The sequence below is a fragment of the Pongo pygmaeus genome, chromosome 6 (genome assembly GCF_028885625.2).
Source record: "Pongo pygmaeus isolate AG05252 chromosome 6, NHGRI_mPonPyg2-v2.0_pri, whole genome shotgun sequence".
NCBI classification, from domain to species: Eukaryota; Metazoa; Chordata; class Mammalia; order Primates; family Hominidae; genus Pongo; species Pongo pygmaeus.
The window spans coordinates 60,168,976-60,177,784 of NC_072379.2; the positions used below are offsets into that span (position 1 = coordinate 60,168,976).

An 8,809-nucleotide genomic window follows, 5' to 3' on the forward strand; every position below is an offset into this window, starting at 1 on the left:
CCTCTGGAACTGTGAGTCCATTTAACCTCTTTCCTTTATAAATTACCCAGTCTTGGGTATGTCTTTATTAGCAGCATGAGAATGGACTAATATGCCATTCAATGGAATATATTCAGCCTTAAAAAGGAAAGACATTCTGAGACATGCTTCAACATGAATGAACCTTGAGGACATTATGCTAAGTGAAATAAGCTAGACAAGAAAGACAAATACAGTATGATTCTACTTATATGAGGTATCTAGAGTAATCAAACTCATTAAAAACAGAAAGCAGAGTGGTGGTTGCCAGGAACTAGGGGAATGGGAATAGGGAGTTGTTTAATGGGTACTATTCAGAGTTTCAGTTTTGCAAGATGATATGTTTTGGAGATTGGTTGCACCAGAATGTGAATATACAATGCTACTGAACTGTATACTCAAAAATGGTCAAGATAGTACATTTTATGTTATGTTTATTTTATCACAATTAAAACATTCAAGCAAACATCAAAAACCCTCATTCTAGGGGGTGGCTGTGTTCATCTCCCCTGAGTGTGTCTGGCCTCCCTTGGCTGCTGGTCACCCTGACAAACAGAGTAATGTCACCACTTCCCCTACGTTGCCCAGTGAGTGAGATTACCATCCTCTCTGTCAATCTAAAAGCAAAGGAAGCACTCTGTGCCTGATAATGCTGGTCTGTGCTTTTCCCAGGACTCAGAGATCCCGTATCCTCAGGTCAGGTCACTGTCCACACAGGTGACCCCACTCCCAGCTCATGGTATCTCACCTGTGGCTTCTACAGGGCCTTCTCCCCACACCGTGGGCCTACGTCAGCTCTACACACAGAGGAGCACAGCTGAAAGGGCAGCGCAGTCCACAGACCACAACACAGTGGCCACCTCCTGCAGAGGACCTTCCAGATGCCAGCAGAAGCCTGGCTAAGAAGCACATATCAGAATATATACCCCTCAGTATAGAAAGATATTTGGAATATAAATGGTAAAAACATATTATAAAACCACGTGTGTCATATATAATTTTAATTAAAAAAGTAGATTGAGAAATAGAAAAGTCTAATGGATTATCTCACACAATGTTCAGTGAATGGTAGGATTATGGGTGATATTTTCTTAATTTTTTCTTCATGCACCTGTATTTGTACCTTTTTTGCTCTAATTATATCTATTAAAATTCTGTTTAGAAGTTAGTTTGTCATAGTAACAACATTTTTTAAAATAGCCTAAAGCGGCTGGGCATGGTAGCTCACGCCTGTAATCCCAGCACTTTGGGAGGCCGAGTTGGGCGGATCACTTGAGGCCAGGAGTTCGAGGCCAGCCTGGCCAACATGGTGAAACCTTGTCTCTACTAAAAATACAAAAAATTAGCTGGGCATGGTGGTGCGTGCCTTAATCCCAGCTACTAGGGAGGCTGAGGCAGGAAAATTGCTTGAATCTGGGAGGCAGAGGTTGCAGTGAGCCGAGATCACACCACTGCACTCCAGCCTGGGTAACAGAGCAAGACTCTGTCTCAAAAATAAAAAATAGAAAAAAATACCCTAAAGCCCATAGGTGTCTTGCCAGAGAACACAGAAAGAGGCAGTTAGAAAAACCAGGGGTGCCAGGTCAGTTGCTCTCGCAGACAGGCACTCAAGTACTCCTCTTCTGCTTCACCTTCATGGACACAGATGACAAACCAGGCAGGGATTGCTGGACCTTCTACACCAAAGCATTCTTGGGATTTTCCTTACCACCTCCCCCACCCCTCCTCCCTCCTCCATTGTCCAAATCCTGCCCATCCATTAGAAGATAGCTCAAATAAAACCTCCCCCTAATGAGGTGCAATCTCTCACGGCATTTTCTTTCATGTCCCTTTTTGCAGTTATTACATCCTGCCTCGTACTATAGTTACATGTGGACTTGCCTTCTCTTTCTTATTAGATTATAAGCTCATTGAGGGCAGACTCCACATCTGATGCATTTGTGTGTCCCCAGCACAGTGTCTGCCTCACAGCAAGCTCTGGTTGGATAGCTGCTGAATGAATGAGGCAGTGAGTGAGTGAGTGAATGAATAAATGGCATGATTGCTGCACTCTCCATGAGCAAAGCAACAAAGCAAGTCAGGCAGGGCAGATTTTTTTCATCATTTCTGAGTTGGTCTGTATTTTATCCAAAACATCAATCGTTATGTTCAGAACTTCTTTTTCATCATCCCAGTTTTTATTCCTTGAGCTTACTAAGAATTATAATAAGAACAAGTATAATGTTTGTAACTGTCATCTATCTCCGTTCATATTTTAAATAATATGGATCTATTTTCACCTCGGGAAAGGCAGATTTATATTACTTACATTTACTTTAACATGGAGCTCAGACTTCTTATACCAAGAGTGAAGCAAACTGCCACACAGTATCAGATTTTAATAAGACAAATCCCACACTTGCGGTGACCCTGTTCCTTCCTGCTTTTCTCTCCCCTGCTTTTCCAGAGGAGATTCTTGCAGGATCCAGGCCCTGGCGTTGTTCTCTTCCAAGTCCTCCACTGCAGCTGCGTATCTCTCTCTCATTCTCCTTTTTCTCGGAAGAATCTTAGCTCCCCTGCAAAGCTGGCATCACATGCCTTTGAGCTTGAACTCAAAGGGCTGGCTTAGCTTCAGCACTAGGCCCTCCCTGCAAGGTTTGCTGTCCCTTACCTGCCTGCCAGGTCTGTTCGGCCTGTTTTCCACTACAGAGGAGGTGAGATTCACAGCCAGGCGGGCAATGAAGGGCTTCAGATGGCAGATATACCACGTCCTGCCAGCGCTGCCTCAAACCTGGAGCTCCTCTGGAGTTGCTGTCAAGGACTCAGGCGTGACATTTTTGTTATCTAGGCAGAAAGTGTGTTTGGGTTAAACTGCCAAGGCCATCATGTCATTGAGTTCTCTGCCGAGCTCCAGACAGGCATTCCCTATCAGTGATAGCTACAGCAGGCTGGGATCAGCTGCATTGCCCCCCTGAGCAGCCTGCTTTCTGCTAGCCGTAGTGTTTACAGGGCATCTCAGGCAGCCGCCAGGGCTGGAATCAACATTCTCCCTGAGCTTGCAAGGAACAAAGACTGCTACTAAAGATGCACTTGAAGAGAAAAACATGACAAAATGTCCTGTGACTTCAGAGATGCCTTTTGCAGCATCGTACAGTCATGCTGTTAATTAAAAGAGTTAAACCTGGAAACTAGACTTTGATGCAATATGTTGTTTCCATTCTTGGAAATACGTTCACGAGGAGCTAATAAATAATCCATGAATGCTAATCTTTATAAGTCATTTCAAAGGCATGAAGTCAGCCTAGATAATTGTAAATGCAACGGCTCAACCTCAACTCCATTAAAATGTAAAGGTGCGAACTGATTACAGACACTCAACTGCTTTTGATAGAAGTCTTAAATTCAAATGCCACATCATTTGTTTTTAGCAAATGGAGTAATTACAATAATATTTTCTTCATTTTTAAGGTCAGATCTCTTAAATCCTACATGCTTGTGCCTGATTTAACTACAGCCAGAATCATTTTCCTTGCGTTCATTAATTAAATGTGTATGTTGCTTAAAGGTAACATCCACTCTTATTTTCTCTGAAGAAGAAATAAATAAATATTCTAAGTTGTCCAGCTACGAGGTTAGAGGGGAGAGTTGTAAAATTATTTCATTTCAGATATTATTAATAAAACTGAAATTAACCTTATTTCCCACTCTAGTAACTGTTCTTGCTGAGAAAAGGTAGTTTTGTTTAAAGCAAAGGTGTTTTCCTACTGCTGTAGCTTGTCAAACATATTGTGATTTAAATTTTTAAAAATTAAGAAATAATTCACTTGATGATAAAGTCAACGCCTTTTAATATTCTTGCAGCATCACTGCCCAAAGTAAATTTTGTAAATATTTACCTCTTGTGGGAATTGTGGTATATTGACCAATATATATTTTTCCAGGATTTTGGTAACTATCTGAGAAGTTTCTTATAGGAGAAAACTATACAAGGTTTTATTGTTTCAAGTGCACCTGGATTCTAACTAAGACCCAAAAAAGGAACTGATCACTTCTTACTATAAATTAAAAGTTTCCTTTGCTCCCTACCTCCTGGCTGTCAGGTAATTAAGCTCCGGATGTTGGTCACCATGCAGAAGTAAAGTGAGGACGCCGGAAGCAGTCAATCCACTTGTTTAGGACAGGCAAGTCTGGTTATAGCTGGACCCAGAACCCTCCAGATGCAGCAGTCTTCTGCGCTGTCAAAATATTTAACTTTCCTGCAAACATGCAGCTGTCAGTCTACTTGCAGGAATCTACCAAAACCAAAGGATTAAGTGTGATTCAACAAAGCAATGAACACTGGCCAGATATGAGTCCCTGGGCAGGGTTCTAACCAGAGATGCCAATCTAGGGAGCACCTTCCAAAATACCTATCTGCAGAGATTCTGATTCCCGGGTCCAACGGCACCCCGATGTCTGTCATCTGGTGATTCTGGTATGCCATCCTAAGGAAGAAGCACTCATGCTTTATTTTTCATCTGTTTGTGTTTTAGAAAGAAAACATAGGGGTGAGGGTAGGCCGGAGGATCAGCCTGGAAACATTTAACACAGGCTAACAGAAGCTGGGGGAAGCAGCACTCTTCTGACACCCAGAGCAGAACTGCAGTGTCATGTGGGTCTGTGTTTCAGTCCTGCTCGTCTTGGCTGGGTAACCTTGGATCCACAATTTATCTTCCCCAAGACTCAGCTTTTCTGTCTGTAAAACAGGATAGTAATACCACCTCCTTCATCAAACTATTATGAGAATTAAAGGAGCTAATGTGCATAAAACAAAGGCAATTAACGTAATGTTTAGCACATAGTAAGTGCAGTGACTATGTGTAGTTTTGGAGAATGTCTGCAAATGATCTACAGGGCTCAGAAGGCTTTAAAGATGTTCTCATCCAACTCCCTCTAGTGTATCAATTACATTCTATGGGAAACTTGAATTGGTTGGCTCAGAGCAGGGATTCTGGGAGACATGTTTAGAGCACAGGGAGAGGCTAGTTTGAAGGGAGGGTTTGAAGATAACCTTGATGAAGGATTTTGAATGTCATTGTGATCAACAAGGGAGGCAATTAAAACAAAGCTTCCTTAGTGGATGTTACATGCCCCAAGCATCAGTTTAGGACCCAGACAGAAGGCCAGGCATAGACCCTGTGGATAGGAGGGAAGACGGCAGAGTTGGGAGTAGTTCTGTGGTTTTGTGGGAGGGGTGTGAAATACGTGGTCTTGGCCTGGTGAGGACGAAGAGAATAGAAGAGCTGGGAGGGAAGAGAACAGCTGAAATCTAAAGAATGCATGGATGGAGTGGGAGATGAGACAAAGGTGGGGCTGGGGGTCACTTCTCTGTTTTGAGTCTGAGCAGAATTATTTCTGTGTTTGTGTGGGCCCTGGTGGTGAAAATTTCTGCAAGGAGCTTTAGGGTCATGCTGTCTTGTTAGCTTAATAATGGTTTGATTGCACCCGTCTGTGTTCCCTGGGGCAGGATCTTTATCACCTGCATGTAGACTTACATCACTGTGAATTCTGTACACATAGGAGGGTAATAAAAAGCAACTGAGGCTTATTTAACACTCACTATGTGTGTGCCAGGCATTGAAGTAACTTTTTAGCTTTCATAACAACCCCAAGAGGGAGATATTATTGTTAACCCCATTTCACAGGTGAGGGAACTAAGGCACTGAGAGGTCAAGTGGTTTTTGAAAGCTTTCCACTGAGTCAGGGGGGATGTCGCATTTGAACCCAGGCAGCAGTGTGGCTGCAGAGTCCTGGCCCTTGATTCCTGGGAAGGAATGAACACAATTTACCCAGTCTGTGAGACTAAACAGGGATCTCACTGGGATTCAAACCAAGTTATACTCCAAAGCCCAGGCTCTTTCCTTTGTGTCACACCTGACCCATTAGCAATTCAAAAACCACATTCAACCAATAAGGCAAAGGGGAAATGGGGTAAAAGTTGTCTAAGGGCTCAGAGACGCAACTTGGCAGTACTATAGAGAAGTAACATTTAGCAGATTTTCTCTTCATAGAATATAAAACTTGTATGAAAAGAGGTGCTTTCAAAAATATTTTGAGATATTCTTTGCACGCTAAGCCTACACTACATGGGAAAAGGACCATCAGCATAAATATGAAGTTATTCTATTGTTAGAGGGTTGGTAGGTGGGAATGAGAGTGTTTTGAAGTATCAGTTGTATAAAGGGGATTTTTTCACATTTTCCCATATGTCTCTTCTGTATTGTTTGAGTCTTTTTAAATGATATTGTATTTGAGTATTATTTTTCTAATTTAAAAATAATTTTGAAAAATAAAGAAATAGAAACTTCAGGTACTTAGGCAGAAACAAGAAAGTCCTAGTGACCCAGTGATATAAACACATATTTACAATTAGTGTTCTGAAAACAAGTAAATAATTCCAATGTAACTAAACTTTACACCTATATGTGTGTGTGTATGTGCATGCATGGATGTGTGGATGCATGTGTTTGTGCGTGCCTGTGTGTGCACGGGTGTGTGTGTGCACAGGCACATGTAGACATCTCACAGGAAGGCAGGCCGAGGTTGGATGCAGCAGGCTACTTAATTATCCCGCATTTCATTGAAGGAGGAATCTCACAGAAGCATCATAGATTCCAGGAGGCAAATCTACAAAACTTGGTAGTTACAGAAGAAATGATCCAGTATCAAGATGAGGCATTGCACCTTCAACAAGTGAGAGGAAAAAGCCAAGAAAAAGCCAGCCAACAGTTAAGCACCTGCTGCCTGTTACTGCTTCTATTCAGTGCACCTCTCAGTTCCACACATTTGGTAACGGGGCCAGCCTCACAGGCCAAGGGATGGCAAAGATGTATTCTCACATCCGTTTGTAAGAAGGGAGCAAAGCAGAGTGACACGAGTCTAGTTTGCTTGGAACAATCCCAGTTGACCCCTTCTGAAGTCAGTCCTCTCCTGTCCTTTCCATCCCTCCTCTGCACTCCCTTTACCGAGGATAAGACAACATCCCTCTGGTCCCGGAAACTTACCTCTCTCCATTGCCCTGTCCAAGGTATATGAAGCCTTACATGTAGCTCAAGCTTCAGGTGAAGTCCTGGATGATGCGGAGAGGAGAAACTGAGGTCACCAGGGACCCCACAACAATGTTGAAGAAGTTAAACTCCTAGAGTAGAATAAAGCTGGGTATGTGGAGAAGACATTTGACACTCCTTTGACACCGAAACACCATGCAAATAAGCAGTCATGAGCCTGGAGTCCGAGAAAAGAAAGGGAAACACACACACATGTACATAACTCACACACACAGAGGAACACATGCTTTTAGAATGATCAGGTGCTTAAAGAAAATAAAAGGAGAATGGACATTGCCCTGTTCTTTTCTGAGAGGCAGTCACTGGAGTGGGTAAGAACCCCAGCTCCGGATTCAGACGTGCCTGAGTTTGCAACCTAGCTCAGCCACTAACTACGTAAACCTGTTTTATTAACTGTACAATGGGAATAATAAAAGCACCAGGGTGAAAGCATTGTTGTGAAGTTTTAAAGATAAATGTGATGATGCAGATAAAGTAACCTCAGTAATTATTCAATAAATGTTAGCTAGTGCTGCTATTATTGTAGATACACTATGACAACATCATGATAAAGGTACATTGTGACCTTAAAAGAATATTTTACTGGAGCATTGTACATGCCGCATAAATGTTAATTGTTATTATTATTACAATTTTTAGTTCAGCCAGTGTAGCAATTTGTCACTACAATGGCAAGAAATTGCCACTCTGGTTCTTGACAGTGGGTTTGCCACCTTCTGCTGTCTTTCTGGTTTTCACTCCTCATGGGAGTGAGGCGGCCGCTGAATGCCAGGGCTATGTCAAGTCTGGGATTCTTAGTGGACTTCTCCACAAACACGGTGCCTATTCGGGGAAAAAGTCTCTAGAATTCTCCTGGCCCAGCCTTGAACATCTTCCAGTAGGAACTGAGGAGAGCTTCTGATGCAAAATAAGAGGAAAAGAAGGCAGTGGGGTAATTTACCACTGAGATTTCCCCGTTAGACATTTTTACAGCATCAAACTTGGTGGGGGAGGGGGTTTCTCCTGGCACGATTCTGTTTGTTTCCTAGTTTTGTGGCACGAACAACAGCATTTCATATTGAAACATGAAGCCTCTAAAATTAGGATGGCCGCCGGAAATTTGTAATGGGTGCTTCACACCGTTCACACTCCTGGCTCCACCCTCCTGGCTCCACTCAGCTGAGGGCAGCTCCACCCTGCAAGAAACTCGCAGCTCAATTTGGAGCAAGTTTTGCTTGCTGAGGGGAGGCTGCTGTCAATGGCACCGAATGCCAAGCAAGGAAGCAGAACTGATTCCTTTCTAGGCTTCATCACCAGCTGCTTCTCCCTCAGCCTCCTCAGCCCCCAGCTGCCTGGGTTCAAATCCCAGCTCTCTGCTCATCAGGTGTGTAACCCTGGGCGATGACTCCACCTCTGTGAGCTTCCACATCTGCAGCTGTCAGGTGAGAATAACAATGGGACTTGCATCAGATAGTCATTGGGATTAAATGAGATAAGGAATGGGAAGGCGCTGAGTGTACATAGTAACTACTCCTAGGTGTCATCTCCTTCCTCCTTCCTCCTTCTTCCTCCTCCTCCCTCTTCCTCCTCATTTTTCTTCTACTTCTTCTTCTTCTTTTTGACAGAACCTGGCTCTGTTGCCCAGGCTGGAGTGTAGTGGCGCGATCTCAGCTCACTGCAACTTCCACCTCCTGGTTCAAGCAATTCTCCTGCCTCAGCCTCCCAAG

General features: G+C 43.2%; 1 long non-coding RNA gene across 2 annotated transcripts; it reads right to left on the bottom strand.

The window, feature by feature from the left end:
- Positions 1 to 436: 436 nt before the first annotated feature.
- On the bottom strand, positions 437 to 7,412 carry LOC129041409 (uncharacterized). 2 transcript variants are annotated; one of them, XR_008503862.1, is made up of 4 exons: positions 7,041 to 7,412; positions 4,371 to 4,481; positions 4,084 to 4,289; positions 2,174 to 2,841 (listed from the first exon to the last, which is right to left on the bottom strand). It is a non-coding gene; the product is annotated as an uncharacterized LOC129041409 (long non-coding RNA). The 2 variants fall into 2 exon arrangements; XR_008503861.1 differs by lacking the exon at positions 2,174 to 2,841 and adding an exon at positions 437 to 917 and having other exon boundaries at positions 4,084 to 4,481.
- Between the last annotated feature and the right edge of the window lie 1,397 nt (positions 7,413 to 8,809).